The following is a 25,540-nucleotide window of genomic DNA, read 5'->3' on the forward strand; positions in this document are numbered from 1 at the left end:
ACGAATGTTCTCATACAAATTCCATATCAACACTGCTTTGAGTGTTGTAATAGGCCATACAAACGGGTGATTTGGACATTTCAATCTAGTTATCGACATGGAAATCCGTCGTATTTCAATTCTCGGTGGTACAAAATCCATTACATAACTCGCGATAAACATGAAAAGTCTCGTTTTCGTGTGTTTATTGAGCTCGGCTTCGCCTCGGATCAGCAAAAATCACACGAAAACTCTACTTTTCATCTTTTTATCCCTAGTCATATAAAATACTATTATATCGCCACAAGAGTTGTCAAATAGTTATTTTCTTGACGCATGCTAAAATGTAAGGTTCGAAAAGCCTTTTAGCAAAATAGGATCAACGATTTTCCTAAACGACGTGGGAAATAAACGACCGTTCATATTTTTCACCAATTCGCCGTTTCATCTTCATTGAATTTTTAAATACAGTGGACGTCAGTGAAATTTAGACATGAATTTGATACAGCAGTTTTTCATTTGGTCCAGCCATTCAAACAAAAGTCGTAATTGTTCAAATCGTATCAGTCAAAAACACTCAAAAGAGTAAAAGTGACGCAAGTCCCTGTGCATACTTCCAAAACAACTGATATCGCTGGAGGTGACGCATTCTGCGCTGGTACGCAAAAACTGTAACAGCAAAAATTTGACCAAAGAAATTCTAGAAAAAAAAAATTACCAAAAATATTTTGCGTCACGAAGTGGCAGATGATTCGGACGTATTAGGACGTATTCTTGCCTATTTTAAAAAATTTCTTCGAAGTACTTTCCTCAACATCTGCCACTTGTGATGCAAAATTTTTTTGGTAAAATTTTGTTTCTAGAATTTCTTTGGTCAAATTTTTGCTGTTACAGTTTTTGCGTACAAGCGCAGAATGCGTCACCTCCAGCGATATCAGTTGTTTTGGAAGTATGCACAGGGACTTGCGTCACTTTTACTCTTTTGAGTGTTTTTGACTGATATCAGTTCTTTTGGAAGAATTAGTAGATTGAAAAATTGAAAAATTTGAAAAAATTTAAAAAATTTGAAAAAATTTAAAAAATTTGAAAAAATTTAAAAAATTTGAAAAAATTTAAAAAATTTAAAAAAATTGAAAAATTTGAAAAACTTTGAAAAATTTGAAAAATTTTGAAAAAAATTGAAAAATTTGGAAAAATTTGAAAAATTTGGAAAAATTTAAAAAAATTTGAAAAAAATTGAAAAATTAGAAAAATTTGAAAAATTTTGAAAAATTTGAAAAATTTGGAAAAATTTAAAAAAATTTGAAAAAATTTGAAAAATTTGAAAAATTAGAAAAATTAGACAAATTTTGAAAAAAATTGAAAAATTTTGAAAAATTAAAAAAAAATTGAAAAAATTTGAAAAAGTTTGAAAAATTTGGAAAAGATTGAAAAATTTGAAAAAATTTTTTAAAAAAATTGAAAAAATTTAAAAAAAATTGAAAATACTAAATTTAAGAAAAAAAAATTGAGCAGAGCTAACCAAAAGCGAACATATTTATTCTACCATACTCATCCACACACACACACACACACACACTTAAAGGTGTTCTTATATGGGGCCTATATGGGAACTTCGAGGAGCCCTAGCTCCGAAACGAGGCCGGTTCCCTCCAATTTTTTTTTCTGTAATGTCTTAGAATGACGACTAGAATCTACTCCCAAAATTTCAACAAAATCTAACTTTAGAAGATAGGAAACACGGACGGACGGACAGACGGACAGACGGACAGACGGACGGACGGACGAACAAAGTAACGTAGGATTTTTTCATTTCGTTTAAAGTACTGAAATTGACCAAAATGTATGGAAATGGGGCTTCTTGGAAAAATTTTTGCGTGGCCAAATTTTAAGCTGCAAGAACGTGTGATAGCTCGTTGAACTCGTACGGACGCCTATTTTTTTTTAATGGTAATTTGGAGTCATTTGTATTTGAATTGTAGAACTTCAATGTTTGCTGTATATATGGTTCTGCAGTCTACGACAAAAAATTTGTTTTGAAATTTTTTCTAGTAATAGGACTTGCGTCACGGGCGCTATGCTAACGCGCGCCCATGATGTGAGTGAACCATCTAAAAAACAGCTGATCCAAATTCATGTCTAAATTCTTCTCGGTTCTTTTTTCCTTCAGTATCAGTCAGCTCGACTATTTAGCAAATTTCAGTCACACAACTAATTGCTGATGCATTACGAAAATGTAATTAATTCTTTCATGACAATCCATAATTAAGAGAGAAAAAACGCAGAGTTTAACATTCACAAAATTCGTGATCACTTCAACCTGTTACGATCAAAAATTGATTAAATAATTCATCTGGTTATAATGTCAGCCATAAAACAACTAATACCCAACTGGGTGAATAATGTAATATCAGCAATGTGAGTAATAAGAGAGAGAGAAAAAAAACTCGAACAGCAAAATCACAATTTAATAAGACAAGAAGTACGTACTTCAAATTCATGGTCTTGTTACGCTCATTAGTTCGACTAGATGTTAAAAACTCAAATCTGATATATCAATACGTGATCAATTTGTTGGTGATAGTTTAATTAATATGACTTATTGGTTCGTACTTGAATCCAAAACAGAAACAAAAACTCTTTTTTCCGAACATAACCATTTCATAAACACCAAACGATGAATTTCAGATTAAAATTACGAACCATAAATAAATACAAATTTGAATTGTGATTAAATAATGCGAAAGTTGTTTGTTTCTTTTATAGACATACTCCACTAAAAATTCAACTTTGTAACAGAAAATAATTGGCAGAGATATTATGCAACGCGAACCATTTCATGCATCCATCAATAACTGAGATCAATAAAGGTCTAATACGTCGCTGATAATAATAAACGACAACAAAAAAAATTAATAACCGCAGTCTATTAGAGGCACCGAACGATTCGCAGAGAGACCGAAACGAAAAAAAATCAACCAACTTTTTATGGTTGATTCAATTTATTATACGATTACACAAGTATGACGACGGATAGATCAAGTGCGTTGATTGTATACACGTATAAATATATGTGTACCATCAACCACTCTTACTTTACCACATCCCATTGAGTATAGAGACATTTTGATTTAATTACACCTGAATAGGTTCACTTTGTCGGCACTCTCTGCGACAAAATAATGTGTTTAAAAACAAAATTACAAAGAATTTTCCTTAATGGGGTGTTGTATAGCAGGTGAAATGAATCTGGTTGTAGGTACAACTGCACAACATAACTGGAACATGTATAATATTGATGATAATGTTATGCAATTAGTGTTATCTTGGCTTTCGGAAAATTGTAAACGAGTCGTGATTATATAAAGTACTATTGACACTTCGTACATAGATAAGGGATAATAAAACATCGAATCGAAAGCGTTAGTGCTACTTTATCATTTATCTAACTTTAAGTGCTTATGTAATTGTCAACACAACCGAACAAGTTCCAAGAAATATTTTAATTTTTCTACAATCATCGTGTGCGGGATATCACTAATTGCTACACTCAGTTAGCTAGCTGCAACTTGACGCAAATTAATGGAACATGTGTGCAACATAACAAAACTAAATTCACCTGAAAGTAGGGAAGTGGGCAAAATGTTATAGTGTTCGCAGAGCAACCATTGTCACAATGGTCTGATTAAAAATGGTATTTTTGAACTGCATACTGAACAGTCGAAAGGAGGATTAAATTGTCTCTTAGATCGAAACAGTGAAGAAAGAATAGAAGACCATGAAGGCAACGTAAGAAGAAGATAATACAAGTGTCGAATTTAGGAATTCATATTTCAATGTTTTTCATATGGACATATCGGTCTCGTCATATTGTTGTACATAGTCGTAATCATATGTGTCAATAAACGTTCTTCTTGTTTGTGACCGTCGTCAAGAGCACACGTCTTTTAATTCCGCTGTGCAGAATTACCAAATCTCAACAGGTTATGGGCCCAGGAACGTAAAAATAAAAGTCGAAGAGTGACGAACAGAAGCCGCAGATCGTCATCAAATTGTTTTCGAAGTCATTTACCGGCATGGATAGTGTTCGATTGCGGAGAAAATTTTTCGATTTCATCGGATAAAATTTTGGTGCGAACGAGGACGACTGTAAAATTTGTCGATGTCTGCGGATTGTTGTGAGCAAATTCATCGGATCGGATTGTCCGATAAATCGTCAAAGCAACAAAAGGGGATGGCTCGAGCAACAAACTCAAAGCACGAAATTCTGAAGATTTGTGGTTGTGGTTCGCGAGGAACGCATGCACATTCAAATTCATTGAAAATCATCGAATTAAATTGGATGTGAACAATTTGAAGGCTGGTGGATCTGCGAAAATGGTACGAACTGTATTGGACTGCGAGGAAACGCTGAAAGGAAAACGACAGAAGGGCTTAACACAAAAATCATGGATGGATGATGCTGTGTGAGAAGGACTCGGACGACGAAAAAGGTAAAATCCGGCGTGATTTTGCAAGGTTTTTTTTCGATCACACCGAGTGAACCAAAGGCAATATATCATCATGGCGAAATTTTGTGTGAAAGCAAGGTCAAATTGAATCGCTCGATTGTCCAATCCAAATGGATGGTGGCGTGCCGTGTGAGAAGAATTCGGAAGACGAAAAAGGTAAAATCTGGCGTGATTTTGGAAGGTTTTTCGGTCACACCGAATGAATCAACGGCGATAACCATCATCAGGAGAAAATTGATGTAAAAGCGTTAAATTTGGGTTTCAGCTGGCTGTTCAAATGGTTTTGGTCGTACAAATGGTGGCGTCGTATCGATGGACAGTGTACATGAAATTGAACAAGACAATCCGGAGAAATTGTGGTTCCAGCGAAATGAGGTTATGTTTCGGAAACCGCATGTTCAAGTCGAAAATGCGAATGCCAATACTAGAGGGCTATTGAATCACATTTATCCATTCTTGACAATATGTCCATCACATTCTGCGTCACTCTTAGCACTGCTGTTGTCGAACTTTTTGCTTGGCAATCGAGCTACGCGAACCAACTAACTTTAGTGCGACAGATTTAATAATTCAAAATTATTATTGAGTTTCTCAGTCTGTTGTACGTTGATTGATCTCACATTACTAAGACTGGCCAACGGAAAGATCTTAAATCATATTTTGGTAACAATGTTCACATTGGTGCGATACAGTAAGTGTATTGATAATGAAAATTTTAAGAAAATGTTCATCTGCTCATTAGCCACTACGTATCGAACTGTCCCCGCAGCTATTACAATTGCGACCGAATCAAACTTATTTCGTTAAATTACAATCAATCTGAATTAGAGCTTATGACAAATTACAATTCGTTTTTTTTCCTGTATTTGTTTAGGCATTCCGTAGTTAATAATACTTTCAAGTGTGTCTAAGTGAAAAATGCGGTCTAATTAATGATTATACATCCGGTCGTATTTGAATAATGAATGAAAATAATCAATTAAAATCGGAGGGGTCAATTGACATTTACTTCTCGAATGTCAGGTTGTGAAGCATACAATTTTTCATAAATGTAATTGATTCCTAATTACTTGATATTAATTACCGCAACTCCCAACTGTTCGAATAATATATTTGCCATATTTAAGTGTGCATGTGCCGGTGGGGTGAGGTGAATAACTTCAGTTACAGGAGCTTCGATAGCAGAAGCAAATATCTTCAAGGCTATGTTGTATGCTGCTGCATACAACTAATGAAATAATGTGATGCCAAAGATTGTGCATTAGGGCGTATCGAATTTTTAGAATTTTAAGGGTCGCGATAGCCTGTGTGCGGAAAACGTAGATCATTGAAAACTAATTCCAGGCATATGGTTGATGGATCCGAAGGTGCCCGGGAAGAAGTCTCCCCGGACGACTTTAACTTTCAAATGGTCATAACTCGGAAAGTTGAGAGTATTTCTGAAAACAATGTTCTAGCAGGATGTAGAGCGTTAAAAACTCTACAAAACTGCCAAAGAAACCGATGGTCCAAAAGGTGTGTCTGTCGAGGTTTTCTAACATCGAAAGTTCGACATTTTGGTTTTTGACTTTTATTTCCTGAGAGACAAATTATTAAGTTTAGCTTTTGGCATGAGGTTGTAGAGGAGGTCGAGTACTACCAGTACACTAGGCATTGTCCCGGTCGGCGATCCATCCGAAACCACTTTTTCAACATTCATGAATGAACTTTTTAAGTGTACCCACGTCGCCCACGAAGCCATTGCAGACACTGTAACCGGTGTTGCTGAGTCGAGGTCACCATGGCCAGTAAGTGCACATAATATTCCATAACAGTAGCTGAACTCTTTTACAAAATATTTAAGAATTCGGTGTAGCACACTTTGTACTACAAAATCTGAGAAAGTGAAATTTGTGAGAAAAACAACAAATAATCGTTTTAATTAGTTATTTGACCCACGAACAGTAGTAAGAAGTCGATTTCGTTGCAAATACACATTTTTCGATATTTTTACAAAAGGTTGAACTTCGTGGTATACCGTGTCAATATAATGTGCTACATCGAGATCCCAAATATTTTGTAAAAGAGTTCAGCTACTGTTATGGAATATTATATGCACTTACTGGCCAAGGTTACCTCGACTCAGCAACACCGGTTACAGTGTCTGCACTGGCTTCGTGGGCGACGTGGGTACACTTAAAAAGTCCATTCAAAAATGTTGAAAAAGTGGTTTCGGATGGATCGCCGACCGGGACAATGCCTAGTGTACTGGTAGTACTCGACCTCCTCTACAACCTCATGCCAAAAGCTAAACTTAATAATTTGTCTCTCAGGAAATAAAAGTCAAAAACGAAAATGTCGAACTTTCGATGTTAGAAAACCTCGACAGACACACCTTTTGGACCATCGGTTTCTTTGGCAGTTTTGTAGAGTTTCTAACGCTCTACATCCTGCTAGAACATTGTTTTCAGAAATACTCTCAACTTTCCGAGTTATGACCATTTGAAAGTTAAAGTCGTCCGGGGGGACTTCTTCCCGGGCACCTTCGGATCCATCAACCATATGCCTGGAATTAGTTTTCAATGATCTACGTTTTCCGCACACAGGCTATCGCGGCCCTTAAAATTCTAAAAATTCGATACGCCCTATTGTGCATGTGGTGTAGTTCAAAGTCTGCGGTGGTCTGGAAAATCAGGAACAATTAGAAAAACGGTTAAAATGGAGAGAAAAAAAAATGTTTAAAAAAAAGGAATAGTGGTGGTATGTCAGAGGTTAAATCCTTATTACATTTTTATATGTGAACAGTATGTAGCCACGAAACTGGTAAAAATATTAAACAAAAGTCTTTACACATACAACGCATACGATACTATAATGAGTCGATGTGCGGATTCTCTATAGTTAAAGTTAGTACTACTTCATTATAATATATTCGAGATACAGCTGAGTAACATGGTTCCAAGATTTTTTTTCTTCTTTTTACAGCCATATTGTACATTATACATAAAATAAGATTTATTAAGGTAACATGAACAAGAAAATTAAACCTCATAATATCAAACGAGTAGATGAGACTATATATTCCATAAACAAAAGGCACGTAGATAGACGTATATAACAGTCTCGGCTTTGGTTTAGAATTCCTACGAAGATAACAGGCAATTAATTAGAAACGAGATAAGATCATATATGTGAGAGCTTTGTGGCCACCTAGCTTTATATAACGATTAGAATTATAGCTACTCTGCTACTCCAGTCAGTCCTTTGCCTACATTTTCGAGTGGATGTGTATACACAATTAAATTGAACAGAAAAACAGTCAAGAACAATTTGAAGATACTGGAAATTTGTTTTCCTTTCTGGATGGGACGTGTGTAGTGAATTTTAAACGTTTGTTCCAGCTTTAAGATAAATATTTTTCCATATTTATTCAGTGTATGTTTCAGCTCGGTGTATCTGATTTCATGAAATTAAATCTAATAAACCATCTATAAATTAGACATAATAGCTATGTTAACAGAACATTGACCCAACAATGGATGTGGCTGTTCTTGTGTTGTGGTTTTTTTTCGTCTTCTTAGACTTTTTTACTTGTATATCAAAGTGTTCCATTGATCATCATCTCTCTGATGTCCGATGATCACATACAAAAGCACTTTATTTTCCAGCAATATAATGGGGAACAGAATTTTTTTTATTATTATTTCTCTTCTTAACTTCATGTTTTGTACAATTATTAAAAATTATGAATATATGTTGTTTCAGTATTTAATTTTGTGTTTTTTGTTTGGATAATATGATAAATGATCGGAGTGATTAATAGGTGTGTTTTCCATGTATACATGGTTACGGTAAATTTTTCGTAAATGACAATTATCGTATTTTTATTACACTTCGTCTTTAATTGAATGAGAATAATATTCAAGCACGTAGGCATACGAAATTTTTTAGGTTGTACGGCACCGAGACATGCCATTATATTTATTTCCATTTAAAATATATTTCGTCTTTTCGTTCATAAGAGAGAGTTCTTACCCTTCATAAATATTCGTCGATTTGACACTGTAACATTGAAGCACACAATTTGCTGGCATATTCGCGGCGACCATTGTTCGTGATTTAACAAGAAATCCTTTCCTAATTTTATAAATTTTTTATTACAATCAGTAAATGAATCTCTTGTGCAGAATCAGCTACAGCTGTTTATTCACCAGGTGGTTTACAACCACATCATTGTTTTGTTTACTAAGAACCGCAGAGAGAGGGATTCTTTTGAAAAACAGCCTACCGAAAAGAATCCTTCAGAAGTCAGCGCCATCTCTGCATAATTTCTATTATTTTTTAACAGTTAAGTTTTGGGCCAACATATCTCTATCATCGGATGAAATGTCTTCACAAAACGTATTTTCATCAATGTGCGTGCAGATTGTTAGTTATTTGACATATGTAAATTGATCAAAGCATCTGTTTCATCACAACAGTGTCCTTTATTGTTGCTGAACTTTATTGCGTAAGTTTACAACCAGCCGGTGAAATGAAAATTTGACACAAAATGTGTGGGTCATCTGTCAATTGACTTAAATGAAATTCTTTTATCGAAATACAGTGTCAAAATTCTGAGGACTTTTTCAACTTTTTCAACGATCCAATTGATATTATTCATCCATGTGATTGGAGATGGTGACTTCTTATAATTCTAACACTGTAATATTAACCTAAGATTCAAAATAAATTTTTCAAGAGGATTTATTTGCCCAAAATTCAAATGAAAAAAAAATGTAAGAATTGTGTGCAGATGGCGCTGACTCCTTATTGTGTGGTGAAGTTCCTACAGTACCTATTATTATTGCTTATGAGTAAACAAACTATTCATGTGGTTGTGTACCAGCTGCTGGATAAACAGATGTTGCTAATTATAAGGCGTAAAACTTCAATTTTTGCTAGAATTTCGCAAAATGAGTAGAGAATTTGGTAAAATTGTTTTACATGCTTTTGTTTTCCCTAGGGTCGAAAGTGGCTTGTTACACACCTAAGGAAAACAAGAAAATTGGCTTAGGTTTCAAAAGCATGTAAAAACCATTACATACATAGCTCGGGATAAAAGTTGAAAAGTCTCGTTTTAGTGTGTTTATTGACCTCGGCTCCGCCTCGGATCAACAAAATTCACACGAAAACTCTACTTTTCAACTTTTTCTCCCTCCCTTGTTATGTAAATAACTATTTTTGGATTATTTTTCATTGAAACACAAATTCTTGGCATGACTTTGACAACATTAACTAAGTTAAAATATTCAAACCCAATCCCAAGCAGACAAAGGACCACACCATTAATCCAATCGATTTTGAAAGTGCCGTCTCAGTTTAAGACCTATAATACATAAAGAAAGAAAACATTTTTTTAATCAAATACAAACAGCTATCATTTCAATGGGTCATTCTGTCGGATTATCCCAGTTCATAGAATAAATATCATTGATACATAAAGTATTTCCCCGTTGAGGTAAAGGATGAAAATGGACTTGCTACCATCAATGCTAGCCGGTGTTATAGTTGTATTTGTACACTATATGGAATATATTCACATTAAATCCCTTTAAATGCGCTTAGCCTGTCACCTGTCAATATTATACCTTTCCCTTATAATACTAGCAAAGTCATTTCTACCATCAATGCTAGAGCGCATATATGTATTTGTATAAGTCTATGAAGACACTGTGAGGTCTTTTTTTTAAGAAGATTATTATTAAGTCAAAAACTGAATTGACAATCCTTTTCTGTAAATTCGACATGAAAAAGGTTATAAGTCGAAAAAAAAAGTTTTCGCACGTTGTTATCTCTAAATTGTATTCGTTCAAAAAGATTCTTTTCATGCTGAACGAAATCTATATTATGTTTTGTAGGTGTCCAGCGTTTCATTTAAATTAAATTTATTTGTTTGGCTTCGTAATTCTTTCTCGGTATCGTATCACGGTATCATGTCATAAATTCCATGTTTATTGATGTATAATTTAATAATATCAGCACCCAGCCATACAACTGATTAGTCATACAATTAGATATAAGAGGGCAAGACGGTAAAAGGTGAAAATATGTAGTTGCACTACCAAACACCGGAAGACATTGAGGACTTAAGAAGTGGATATTCTTCTTCGTCTATACAATTTATAATTGTTTGCCCTACTATCAGTGAAGACGAGGATCTGCTCGAATAGCGACGGAGAAGTTAACAACCGTTTACAATAACGGCAATCTGTCAAAGTGACGTTTTAAATGTCAAAACAAAAAAATCGTTTTTTTACTAGTGAACTATAATTAAAGAAAAATCTACGATTTTACGACCATTTAAATAGTATTTTCTATGGAATAGACTGACTTTTGATCCAAACCAGGTCCTAAGATTGGGGAATTAATTCCCAAAATTCCCAAAGTTCCCAAAAATTCCCAAAAATTCCCAAAGTTCCCAAAAATTACCAAAAATTCCCAAAATTCCCAAAAATTCCCAAAATTCCCAAAAATTCCCAAAATTCCCAAAAATTCCCAAAATTCCCAAATGAATTCCCCAATCTTAGGGCCTGTGTCGCCATAATTACTACATCTTCTGTCGCATGTTTGATATAAGATGTTTCCCTTCATTAAGAAATAGATTAGCTCTAATCTGAAACTAGATCTAGGCCCACTACTAAATTTATGCAAGTAACGAATGATGATGATTTTTGAGCCGATGAGGTTTTAGATCATTTGCCCAGTTTCTCGCGCAGCAGTGGAGTCGGTGAAGTGACCTGTAACTGAAATTGGAAATTCGTGAAACTCTCATGAGAATCGTTCCATCATATTAATTAGCTTTATTGTTGTGTTGTTTGATCGGATTATGTATATGGTAGGTAGAACCATCCAACACTTTATTATCGAAAATGTAATTACATCCGAAGCTAATGCTATTACAATATAAAGCATGCCTGGTGCTATTGGGTGTTTGGGTACGATCGCATTGTTTTTCGTATTATATTTTCTCTCTTTAGTTTCCATCGGTACTATTCCTAACGACACGTTCATTAATAGGCATAGATAAATCGAATATTTGATTATGCTTTCCACTACACATAGACATATGCTTAATAGGATAGCGGTTTGATTATTGGCGATTTGCCATTATTTTACCTCTTAGCCTATTTCGACAATAATGTATAATATGCTGTGAACAATTCCGTTTGCAATGAATTCAATTTATTGCAAGTTCGAAATGGCATTTATGGCTTTTGTACCATTTCGATATGTGTGTAACTGTGTAACACAAAATTCAAATGCAATTTCTTGTAAAATTGTACAGTCACAGCGTCTCGTACATTATAAGAAAAAGAAACAATCACGTAAAAGTCGAGGTGTTTTTCTTGCATTAATTTTCTAATTATTATTGCTGCGAGTCAAAGTTGCTTTTATTTTGATTTATCGCCTTACGTACACCTGGATTATTTAACGAAAAAACCAAAGCACTTTAACTTGGCATCAAATTCAAATCGCTAAAATCGAGATTATGGGACGTGATAATGTTTATTCCATTGGAGATTTTGTACGATAATCGGTTTGTTAACGAGTTTCGAATATCACTTTAAGCAAATCGCTTACAACATTTAGCGTCTCCGTTCAGCGTATACCTGAAGTACTTATTGTAATTTTCCCACATTTACGTTTTATGCATTCTTTAAAAACGAGAAATAATTCAAACTCTTACAATGGAAAATTAGCCGTTATACAACACTACTAATTGAACTTAAAGTTCAGTACCTTGCATAACAGTATTGTACGTTCGATTAGTAAACCAAACGACATGATTAATTAGCGTTTACCAGTTCATTGGATTTGTATAATGAATTTCTTGAAATGTGTAGTATTTGAACGACTGTGCAATAATCTTAATGAATGAATGGTTGGATTGAAGTTAACAAACGTTAGACTTATTTTGGGCCAGACAATTCTTAAAATCGACGTTTTTCCGTGAGTCCATAATAGCACATTTTTGGACAAATGATGAGAAATGTAGCATACGATGCAATGATAGCTTCACGGTGAAAAGTCGACAAGGGCATATTTTTTTGAATTCTAACTTTGGAGCCTCGGCCTGTCTACGCTATCAAAATTTTTTCTCCGCTAATACAGTTCCACAGTTTTTCCGGCTCTTTCCATCCCCGAAAGTTTTGGTTGTCCTCCCACATAACTAGGCGGTTCACTGATGGTAAATTTTCAAAATCTGTAAAATCGTCTATCAGCGGACGCCTGAGTTTCTATGGTGATCGAATAAAAGTTGCTGGAGACGATAGAGCGTGATAGATCTATGGAACAAATCCGTTTTTGGCGGAGAAAAAATTTTGATAGCGGAGATCACCGTAGAATATTGGTTTGAAAATGCAGATATCCGCCAATTGCAACAGTTTTGTATGACTACTTACCTCAGATCAAATTTTTAACACTTTGAGGCAATAGAAAAGGATCAGTCTGATGCCTGAAGCTGCGATTTTTTCTTGAAACTAGTTTTCAGTCTAAAACATAGCTAACGCCGACCCGTACGAAACACCTATTCGTATCAAAAGCCTTTACGGTGAAACTCTTCATTTCTTTTACTTCATTCTCTACTGAAAAACTATTCTCCCTTTAAAATCACTTACATTATCTTTCTTTGCCTTGTTAGCATATACAAATAAATTACCGGAGGCAATATAGACAGCCTCGTACGAAGTCAACTTTCATAAATTCCTATTAAAACAGCTATATACCGCTATATTTAACTATATTTTCCTATAAATAAACATTTCACAGATGAATATGCTATTATATAGCTCTATATGCCTGTATATAGCTCAATATAGCTGTATATAGGTATATATAGATGTCCATATATGGAATGCCTGAAACACCCCACACACTCTAAGTACCATTTTTCCCAATATATATCACTTTCATTAAAATCCAATATGGCCACCGGCAGCCATTTTGTTAGGAGACCGGAGATTTTACCGACGCTTTACATTCGTTAATACCTTTCAAACAAAAAAAAATTCATGAAATTCGGTCAAAATTTACTCGAGATATTGACAAAATACTCCACGTTCACTGTACGGCCGAGTAGCCAGATAAGAGCTCACTCCAAGAGACCTAGCTCACGCTCCGGAGAACAAATTTTCAAAAACTTTTTTTTCCCTGATTGGTACGGTCAATACCTATCTAATAAAGCTAAAACAGACGAAATATGTTCAAATGTGGCCGACCTACAAGCAAAAACTGCTTGCCGCCCTGTGCCTGTTTCACACCAAGGGGTCTAACTCACGAGTCGGACATCCGATTTCCATAAACTTTTTTTTGTCGACCGGTATTGTAAATACCTTTTATTTGACCGGAGATATCTTCGAAAAACCGTAAAGCACTTATTGGGCCACAGCTCGGGAAGGGTCGATCCAAAATCACTCATCTTCGAACTTAGCCTGTCTTTTGACATTACCAAACGGGAAAAAAAAGAATTTTCAAAATCGGATGCGTTTTACTCAAGTTATCGTACAGACGGACAGACGGACATTTTTTTTTCACTGATTTGGCATCTCTAGACAACCACAATAGGTTTCCCCTTACTCTGGGAGTTCAGTTCGACGTGTTACGGATGTAACTTCGTACCATCGATAGAGTTTACATCGGTTATATCGAATTCTTGTTGGTTGTGCTGCATTGGAAATTGACTGGAAAGATATATTGGCAAAATAGAAAAATTTTATGAATGAAATTTAGTGCTGCCATAACTGAAAAACTGGGCATTTGGTGTTGCTGTGGCACATATTTCGTTGTACATAAGCACCGTTACTGTGCCTTTACACAAGGTTTCGAAGTTTCCAACGCTGTATTGCGACGCGATATTTTAAAACTTTCCTTTCAGAAACCTTTACCGCCACACTGAATCTACGCTACAACACAAGATTTACGCTACATCGATAGTGTTTACATCACATTCTTGTTGTGCAAAACTGCTTTATTGGAAAGTAACTGGAGAGATACTTTGGTGTTGTTGTGGCGAAAATTTCCCCAACGTAGTTGTGCGTTGAGTCAGTTACGATTCTTTTCTCAATGAATTATGACCTGATACAACGGCTGAAGCGCTGGTGTAACCTTTTTCGTTTCATTTTATCAATTAAATAATTTTGCTTTTGTTTCGTTAAATCTCGTAATGGAAGCACTACAACACAATGATAAGTCTACACCACATTATATGAGTTATGTAACGGTTTTCGGTTTAAGCGCTAAATTCATTTTGATGTGCACAAGACACTCCTCATATTATTACAACAAATCAATATTCAATTGAATGTCTATTAAAGTTAGTATGGCTATTGAACTCGCTATCGAATAATCAGTTAAACAAATCGAGCAATTTATTTAGCATTGTGTTATTAATTAGTGAAACGAGTACACATTCAATTGAAAATTTTGAAAGAAAATAAATGGAAACGATTGATTTAGAACCATTCAGCCAACAAAGTGTAGGTATTTGTATACGCTGTGTAAGTACATAAATACCGTATGGATATTACAGAATTGTAATAACAATAATGTGATGTAATAATTTACAATTTAATAACAAGAAAATTTTATATAAACATTTTAGGTAGATCCACAACAATAAACCAGAGTTCGTAGCATAAACCCATTCATATATAATGTAAAGTCTGAAGTAAGCATAAGCCTGAACTTCTTTATAAATTCGTTGAAGTTCAATATCCTCGGAATGTTATTAGTTAATTGGCAGATTTGTTTGTGTTTTGTAGACTGTGTGTAACAAGCGTATGTATAATGTATGCAAAATATCAAAATAATAATCACTTCGAAACGATATTCTGTGTGGGTCGTTCACAGAATCTCGATGCGAGATCAAATTTTACAACTAAATGTTTTCGGAGTGACTGAGCTGAGTGTAAACTTTGAACGTTATAAAAGAAGAAGAAGAGAATTTTCGTTATGTATGGATCGTATGGATAGAGTATGAGCGGGATCTAATCTTGGATCTACAAGCTTCATTTTTATGACAGATCAATAATTCATTTTCACATTAAGTGTGATTGAACGAATAGATATTGTTCGTTAGGTTTTATGAAAAATTGCTTTTTACAACATTTAACATTTAACAGAACAAGATTGGGTTTTTTCTTCTTTCGTGTTGCTTGTTGTAACGTGTAATTGATGGGGAATTTTAATTTAGTGAGAAAGAAAAATGTGCAAAGTAATTTGCATGAATTTGAGTTCTATTCTTTGATGGAAAAATACATTTTTGTTGGAAGATGAGCTCAATGAATTACCTATATGACACGATCCGTTCTCGGCGTTCTGGCAATTATCACACTTTGATGCTCTTGTAAGCGTAAGTACGTTTTGCATCACAGGCTGGTATCGGACGAACCGCTATTTTTCAAACTCTCACACAATTCCAATTTTAATTAGCAATTGGTTTGTTGAGTGATTGGATGGAGGTGTCCAACAAAAGAACCGCATGATCTGAGGAAATTTCAGAAGCTGTAATGAGCCCGTAGTTTACGTAGGTTTATAAAAAGCATCGCTATAGTCATTCATATCGCAAAAGAGTGTCACCGTAATTCGTTGAGAGACTAGGGTACACGAAAATTTAGTGCAGAACTCAATGGCGACTTCCGAAATCGTTTACATACTAATTAATGTAAAGAACTTTCAGCAATGTGCAACCCTAGTCAGCATTAGTGCAAATTGATAGTTTCCAAAATTGGTTGCAAATTAGAGCTACATGTCGTCAAGAACGATATTATCGTTCAAAGAATGTCTTGTAGACGATAATATCGTTTTTTGAACATCGATATCGTTCCTAGCGACATTGACAGTGTAGAAATGTCCCGCAACAGAATATTTTCATGTAAAATAGTCCCTCGCAGCCGTTCAGTGATTTCAGAGATGCATATACCTACAATACCATTCTTGTTACGCTCCCATTCATTTTTCCTTTAATCAGATTGAAAGTCAGAGAAAATGTGATAAATACGAATGACCATCATGACCATGCATCCCAATTTAATCAGTTGACAATAAATGAATGAAATTTTGTTCAGTGAATAAATGACGGAAAGTAAAGGTCCGATTTACAAAAAAAAATTCTATTGAATTGTTTAACAAATGGACACATGTATCGATCTATACAAGGAGATAATTGGTAGCGTTACTCATTTTTCATTTCGTTGTATCGATGGTATTTTATCATGATGTCGCGTGGGCTGGGAATCATCTTTGAATCGGATAGTAATGTGAAATATTATGAACTATTTCAAGAGTTTCGGAGAAGAGAGGGAGCATTGTTGGTGAGTATTGAGTTGAATTTTAACTTGAACAAGTTAAAATATTACCTTTCCACCGACAAATGATCTCAAACGTACCGTGGCATTATTGAAAGTGACATAGGCGCGGCTCCTAAGAGGGTCAGGTCCCTGATTTTCTCAGTAGATCTTCGTAACTGTTACAAATATATCATAAAGTGGTCTTGCTTTATCATTGATTGCGAATTGGCTTTATTTTATTCAAAACTTATTTTCTTCTAAAAAACACCCAACTCTTGAACTAAAATGACACTCGTGTGAATTACGGCCCTGCCGTCGCTCTATGGTCGTAAACTTCAAAATAGTTGGATTTTTTTAATTTTTAACCCAAGTAATTCCATTCCTCATCGAATAAAAAAAAATGCGATGAAAATTGCAGGAATTATCGTGATGTCAAACGACGAGGAAAACCGAGGGGGACCTCACTGAATTTGCAACTCTTTTTGCAACTATTTTTCCTCGTGCAACTCTTTATTTTTGCGTGCAACTCTTTTTGCAACTCTTTTTTTCAGATTGCAACTATATGCAACTCTTTGCAACTCTTTCAGTGCGGTCCCCCTCGAGGAAAACATTCTTGTGGGAATATGGTGGAAATGTCCACTTTCTTCCCGCAAGCGAAATAACAATAAAACTTTCTCCTAGAATCAAAATTTAGGTTCGGCTTCGGCAGACCAAAGTTTTCTAATAGCATTGCTCAGGTTCTGCAACTTCATTCATTGTGCTCTATTTTCTGGTGAAGTACCTGCACTCTAATAAACATCCATCAAATGTCACAGCAGTGAAATTGGTTCATAAAAAATGGAGCGCTGCCACTAGTAATTCTGTGGCGAAATGTACTAGAAATGTAATAGAATCATGACAAAAATCTATTACGTTTGAGCTTTAGATTCCAAACAGCACTTCCCTATATATTCGTAGTGAACGTTTTGCGACAAATATTTTCGAGTGATTTGTCTGAGAAAGACCCTGACTGTCAGTCGATGAAATAAGAAAAAAGAGTTGGAAGTTTATTGGTTCCACATATAACGAAATAACAAGTCAACAAGGATGGAATTCATTGCTTCTTGCAAATAAAATTTGTTTAATTTAATGACGTGTGTGCACCGCATTAAAATAACCGTACTTGTGACTGATAAGCACAAATATGGAAGACTGGAAAACTGGATGTGGTTTCAAATGTTCAAACTTTGTCCATATAAATGTGTTTTCTCCATCAAATCAATGCAATTTCAAAATAGAAGATATTTAAACTGGATCAAATCAATGAAGCGGTTTTCACTGTATGTTTACATACCAAACGTGTGGATTCAGAGCACATATACAAATGTGTACAGCCAGAGTGCATGAAAATTAAGTATTAAAATACAGCATCACTGTGACTGTAACTAAGTAACAAAATTTTAGTTTCTTGTCTCGGTGAGCAACAAACTACAACGCAGCTATATAACACAAATTTCCAGAACGAACATTTTCGAATAACATAAACACCATTAATTTTAAATCCATATTATTACCACCACACAGTGCTTTAATAACACTTATAATTTATGCCATAACATAAACACATCATAAATTTATGGAGACAACGTGTCACAACAAATTAGATGGTATATAGAACTATACAATAAAGTCTTCATAGATATTGTTATTCCGAAACGTGTATACATACATACACAAAACATAAATAATAAAAACAGAAATTAAAGCCCATCAAATTATCCAAACTAATATCTCATTGAACCAAATTATAATAAACAGCATTAAAACTCCTCACAACATATTAAACCAAAGTTCAGCGCTTATAAATTTCTCTGGTTTCATTATTATTGAAAGCGTACCCATAGTTATAGTCAACCGACTTGGTGTCATAATAAACACAATGAGCCGCGCATATCCCATATAGAAATGTGAAAAGATAATTTTTTTTTTGTTCATCTTCTTCGTCTTCTTTCCCGTGTACCACTCGATCATCGTATAGACACATCCGTACATTGACCGCCGCGTTCATTACCTTGAATTGAATGAAATGTTTGGTTGGTGGAGCCCGAACATCATAAAACATTTTTCTGTTTGTAATTTTACCGTACAGTTCAGCATAAAGTGCACACCATGCCCATGCCGGATAATGGAATGGACTGGCACGGAGTGCTGAACTTGACCGTGTTATTTATAGAGTTTTTTTTTTGTTGTTGTTGTTGATTCCTAACGAAACTTTTTTATTGTGCGGCGGCTCTATGGCACATAAAACAAAACAAGAAAAAAACCTCTACCTTTTTTACGTACAACACTTTTTTTGCGTCTTACTACAAGTCGAAAGGTTAATTTAACAAATTATAACATCATTTTGTTCATATATCATGTTAGATTGCATAATATCTGGTAATTCAGATTGATGTAATTTAGAGCAATTCACATGTCCTCGAATTTCTTACGTCTCTCTTTCGCTTCAACACTAATGGGGCGATGGGTAATTTGTAAAATAATTAGCTTTTGACATTTGAGATTTTTTTTTTTATTTCTTCGTTCAAATGAGATTTCTGTTGTTTTACACGTCTTGTTATGAAATATAATTTTGTTTCAAAAAACCGACATTACAATGCCAATTTAATCGCATTATTTTTGCTATTTTTACCATGTTTTCTCTCGACATTTTATAATTAAGACTTAGATGTCATGCTGTGACATATTTGGGAACAAGTCCTACAATTACTGCTACCAAGATTTATAAGTTAGGAAGTCTCGTTAAAAAAAAGCCCTTCACTTCACCGAACGTTTTCACATAACGAAATCTTTGCGCCTCTAACCATTTCTTGTAATTAAATAACCGTTACAGTTCGTGTAAACGGTATAACGAAGACGTGCTCTAGGAACCACTTGAGATAATTCTTAGGGAACTTTTCAATTTATGTATTCGCAAACCCTGAGTAACGAGATGATTGAGAACTCAATCATGCGGGTTGCTCAAAACTCCAAAAATCCAAGCTCCCAGCAGTGACGTAGCTGATCTTTCGGACGAGAGGTTAGCCATGAAGGGGAAAAACTTCGTCCAACGGAAAAGAGGCTGACTTCTGCAATGAAGGGTGGCCATGTGATATAAAAAGTCGTCTAAGACGAAGGCGTAAACGATGAAATTTTCAGCAGTCGATCTGGCGGCAGCACAAAATGATTGAAATATTTGAAAACTTTTTTCGTCCATAAAATAATCAAACGGACCAGCTGAGGGGATTTCCAGCTGAGCTTTAAAAATACTAAGGCATTTTGTAAAAACCGCTTAAACCTTCTTTGTAATGCTAAACAAGGCAAGTTCATCAATTCTTTCGATTGATGTTTTAGAATCGATTATCGATATTTTCAAAAAGTCAAGCAATCGAACGTTTTATCCGGAATCGATAAAAATCGACTGACAATCGGTAAAAAATGACTTTCAATAAGTATATGTCTACTATCGGTCGATATATATATATCGATTATCGATAAAACGTTATATTGTACCGATTATTTGGAAATTTTATAGTCGACTGATGTTTACGCCAAACACTACTGGGGGCAGTACGACGCTAAAAATTTTTGAGTAAATTTTTTGTTTATAAAACGTTTGCGTTCACACGCAGAATGCGGCACCATCAGCTATATCAGTTATTGTGTAAGTACCAAGAGTGTGACACGCTATTCACATATATTTTTTGTCAAAGTGTCTAGGGGGTGGTAAGTACACACAAGGACTTGCGTCACTTTCACGCTTTTCCTGATCTGGTATATTTCCTGAAACTGTCTATGAAATATCGAAGAAAAATGTGGCGCCTCTAGAGGCCATCGTAGGTTTCCTATTATCCGGTGTTCATGATGATGAATATAAGGGCAAATAGGCCCGACACGAATGGCCCTAGTATTTTTGCAAATGTTTACACGATTGACCCCAACAGGAATTCTAATTCAAAACTTTAACGAATTGGTTAATATTTTGTGCCATCTGAAAGCAAACAAATGGTTCTATCAACTTTGCTGCTCAATCAAGATATAAAAACATTTTTTTTAAAACGAAAGAAAGAAATGTTTTGTCAGAAAACAGTTACCACTTTTGCGCACATAAATTGTTGATTTTGCAAGATATGGGTAAAAATAGATATTAATCACAAGTAAGGTCCTTTCCAACGTATATGTATGTATATTTATGGGTGAGTTTGTGGGTAGATTTATGGTATAATCTATTGTGTGTTTTTATTGGTTTCAATACAAACAACACCATATTGAATTAGTATGTACATCTGTCCGAACATGCTGTATACACATGAGATGTTCGATAAGCTCTGATAAAATGTAGAAAAATTGAAAGAATTGCATTGTCAAAGTAATAAAGAGTCCATAAAAATGTTCTAAAATCTGAAGATGTCTTTATGGTGCGGGTTTTTGTTCCTCTTTGTTTTGTTTACATACGAAAAAGTTCTCCACTCCTTCGGTGTACATACTGCCGATTTTGTTTCGCTGAATTATTTTATTTTCTTTAGAAACATTTTGACCGCATTGATAAAAATCTTACAGAGTGGATATGAGAGGTTCTATTCTCTGTGTATTGAAGAGGCAAACTTTTGCTTTTAGATTGATAACTGAAGATATGAGTTTGTTGGGCCATACACTAAGTTTTGAGCAGTTTGTCAATAGAAATATATTTTAATCGAAATTCAAATCTCAGAGTACTCTTGTTTGAATTTACTTTGACAGACCTAAAAACTTTCCGGATAAAAAGAAGTTTCACATTGACAGATTCCACATGTTTTTCTCACGTGCATATGAACCAAAAAATGCTCGTTAGAAATTTTATATAATACTTAGAAGCGTACGAGGAACAAACATTTGTGTGGACAGGTGTCTTTCTCAATTGGTTTCATATCACAGTTTTCAGCGAATGGTCAGAAGACGTGACATTTCTACCGTGTGATTATAGTCCCGACGGTAATATCGCCCAGAAAACGAAAATATGCAGTTCTTGGCAATATTATCGCTAAGGGAGGATATTATAGATCGAAACACCAATCATTATCGACCATAACACGATATTATCACCCAGAAACAGATTATATCAACCATAGGGCGATATTATTACTCAGAAATTAGCACTCTGGACAGTATATCACAATCACACACAGTTTTGTGGACTTTATTTTGTGCAAATTATCATCAATAGATGATAAAATGTCCAAATAATCGATACAACATCAATCGAATGTTTTATCGATAATCGATAAATGTCGACGGATGATCGAATTATCAGTCAATATTCATTAAATTAACAGTCGATATTTATCGACTATCATTCCATACTTACCGATTATGAGTCGATATTAATCTATTATCGATAAAACATTCGTCTTGTGGGCGATATTCTGGGCAAAATTACCATCTCCTGGGCGATATTATCTTCTGGATGATATTTTATTGTCTTCGGCGTGATATTATGGCCCAGGGTGTTAAAAATTGTAAAATCAGAGAGATGCCAATATGACGACTGGGTCATTTCGACTGATATAGGCAATATGTCTCTCAAAGAACTGGCTGTCATTCGACATAATTCACTCGAAACGACGTCCCAGCCGTCATATTCGCCAAGAGTGTACGATAATATTGCCCTGGAACATAGTATAGGCCAGGACTTTTTTTTATTTCTGACATCGCAATAGCGCGAAACCTTTAGTTTTAAAGTGTTGAAAAGGGCAAAAATAATTGAGTGAAGCAAGTGAATAAATAAGATGAAAAGTCCAGTTTTCGTGTAAAGTTTGTGGATACGATTCGTGACTTTTCATTTTTATGCCAAGTTTTGTCCCTAGTAATGCAATAAGCCATTTTCAACCCCAGGCATGTAAATTATAATGTCTGTACATACAACACCGAGTAAGAATAGTCTATCACTATACAAGGGAAGGACTTTGCTGTTTCGTATCCGCCTTTAGCCCGAGTACTTTCACTCATCGTGATAGGATACATCAAATTATTTCCCGAGTGTAGTATGACGTTTTCCTTTACGAAGGAGGTAAAGACTTTTCCCTAGGGACGGAAAGTCCATTTCCCCTCCCTAGTAAAGGAAATGACTTAAACAAGATAATCAAAATTGTCCAATTTATTTATCCAGTAATAGACTCATTAAACGGCGTAAAAATACAAAGACTAACATCAAACAAAGAAGAAAAAACATGTCGTGTCTTGAAACCGAATGCCAACTCTGAATGTTCTATTTCACGCAATACTACACGTGCTCCGTCAATTATATTGGTGTCATTATCAACAACAGAATATGTGAACCACAAAATAACTACAACGAGTGAATACGGTGAGCTTCTGTTCCTAGAGCGCTGTGTGTTTATACCCTCGTATAGAACTTTCAGTCGTTTCAGTTGTGCTAACGTTCGAATGACGGCTTTCTTCGTAGGTATTATATATAGAAGGTTAAAGTACTGACCCCGAAAGCAAATCCATGCCGCAACATTTTTGTAGTTTGTTATATTGTTGTTTATGGTCGACCCGAAAAATGAGAGAAAAACTAACAAATTTTTTGGCCTAGAATGTTTCATCCAAAATCTACTCATACTATTTCCAGAAAAAATACGACAGCCTCTCTATAGCCAAACGAACGTCGAACATATACACCTATGTATGCATTCGACTAGGATATATATATATTTGACATACCACAGAAAGACATACTCGTATAAACCATGCAAAAAAGATTTTTTTTTTCTTGGATCCGACTCTATATTATAACAAAAGGAATTGATTCTCTTATTCGTTTTCTACCTATATACCTTGAATATGTGTGGTTAGATCTATCCACAAGGGATGACAGAACAATGGATCTGTAATATTTCAATAGAAAAGTAAAGAAGGGCAGACGTTGGGTGTGAGTGATTCTCATAATATTTTGGCGTGAAATGTACAATAAATCTCTGATCACCATCTCACCGTAATAATATTTTTATATAAACTCCATGGACGTCTTAGCTTGACTAGATGAATATGTGTTTGGTTTTGATGATAGGTATTGATTCACATATCAAGTCGAAGGCGCAATATAGAAAAAAATTTTGGTTCAAAGAAAGAACGAATTTTTGGTATACGTCGGTCTCGCCGTATTTTATGGGATTTCGTGTTTGTTTTGTTCGAAATTCCATTGAGATTTAATATTTTTCGTGTGAGTGTTTGATTTCCGATGAATCGATTCGATAGGAAATAATTTCATTTTTGTGAAATCAAATGGCGCGGCGTGATTGTTTGTGTTTGAGGGAAATTCAATTATATCGAAATTAGACCATTCCTTTTCGCATGCCGTTTTGATTAATAAAGTAGGTGGAAAGCACGGAATAACGGTCAGTGCCTATTCCAATTAACAACTTTGACAAGACCAGTCGGGGGATTTTCGATGAATTTAAATAATTTGCTGTGACAGAACTGCAAATATATTGTCCGGGTATTCCATCGAGACATTATGAAACAATATCCAATTTCCAATCCATCAAGCAACTACACATATGTTGTCAGTCCCAGACTGGCCATACTGGGAATTCGGGTGATTCCTGAAGCGCCCTCTGCATTTTTATCTGAGAACTGGCACTGATAATCTCAATCAGACTGACGCATTAAACTCAAATGACACTCCTAAAATACCGACACTACCAACAACATTGACACTGCTATCCATAAACAATCGTAATTCCGAGTGAATCGTAGTTTCGTAGCAATCGTAGATCCAAAGGAATCGTAATTCCTTGGAAATCGTAATTCGCCAAAAACCCTAAAGGGTGAAAATGTGACCAAGGCCCTGTTTCTACTTACAAAATAACTGATATCGCTGAGGCTGACGCTTTCTGAGGCGAATGTTTTATCAACAAAAAATTGACCCAAAAAATTTAAGAAAGAAAATTTTAGAAAAAATTGCGTCACAAGTGGCAGATGTTGAGGAAACTAATGTTAGGAAAATAGTTAAAACAGGGAAAAATATGTCCTGAATCATCTGCCACATGTGACGCAATTTTTAAGAAAATTTTCTTTCTTAAATTTTTTGGGTCAATTCTTTTGTAAGTAGAAACAGGGACTTGCGTCACACTTTCACCCTTTAGGGTTTTTTTTGGCGGATATCAGTTTTTTTGGAAGTTTATGGGTAAGGGTCACTAGTTTTGTAAGCATCTCATGTCGACAACAGCTCAAATCCATCGAAAAATCCGATGGAAGTTGGGAAGTGACAGAGGAATCATCTCTCATCCCAAAATTTAGAAACCAACGTCGGAACACCTCACTTATATCGAAAATAACCCAAATCCATTGAAAAATCCGATGGAAGTTAGGAAGTGCCAGAGGAATCATCTTTCAGTCCAAAATTTAGGAACCAACCTCGGAACACCTCACTTATATCGAAAACAACCCAGATCCATTGAAAAATCCGTTGGAAGTTAGGAAGTGCCAGAGGAATCATCTCTCATCCCAAAATTTTGGAACCAACCTTGGAACACATCACTCACGACGAAAATAACCCAAATCCATCAAAACACTTTTTCCGACTTTTTCCAACATTTACCGATCATAATTCATAATTAAATTCATTCATAATCTAGGGCCCGAGATTGACCTATAACCAAAATTTCAGGAAAATCGTAAAAAACGTTTAGGATTTACGAAATCGTCCTTTTTCATAGGAACTAACTAACTAACGTAGCCAAT

General features: G+C 35.0%; 1 long non-coding RNA gene across 1 annotated transcript; it reads right to left on the reverse strand.

Moving 5' to 3' along the window:
* Positions 1 to 874: 874 nt before the first annotated feature.
* Positions 875 to 25,108, reverse strand: LOC119083117. The gene is made up of 3 exons (XR_005088802.1): positions 24,936 to 25,108; positions 7,029 to 7,035; positions 875 to 950 (listed from the first exon to the last, which is right to left on the reverse strand). It is a non-coding gene; the product is annotated as an uncharacterized LOC119083117 (long non-coding RNA).
* Between the last annotated feature and the right edge of the window lie 432 nt (positions 25,109 to 25,540).

The sequence above is a fragment of the Bradysia coprophila genome, unplaced genomic scaffold (genome assembly GCF_014529535.1).
Source record: "Bradysia coprophila strain Holo2 unplaced genomic scaffold, BU_Bcop_v1 contig_561, whole genome shotgun sequence".
In the NCBI taxonomy this organism is placed as follows: domain Eukaryota; kingdom Metazoa; phylum Arthropoda; class Insecta; order Diptera; family Sciaridae; genus Bradysia; species Bradysia coprophila.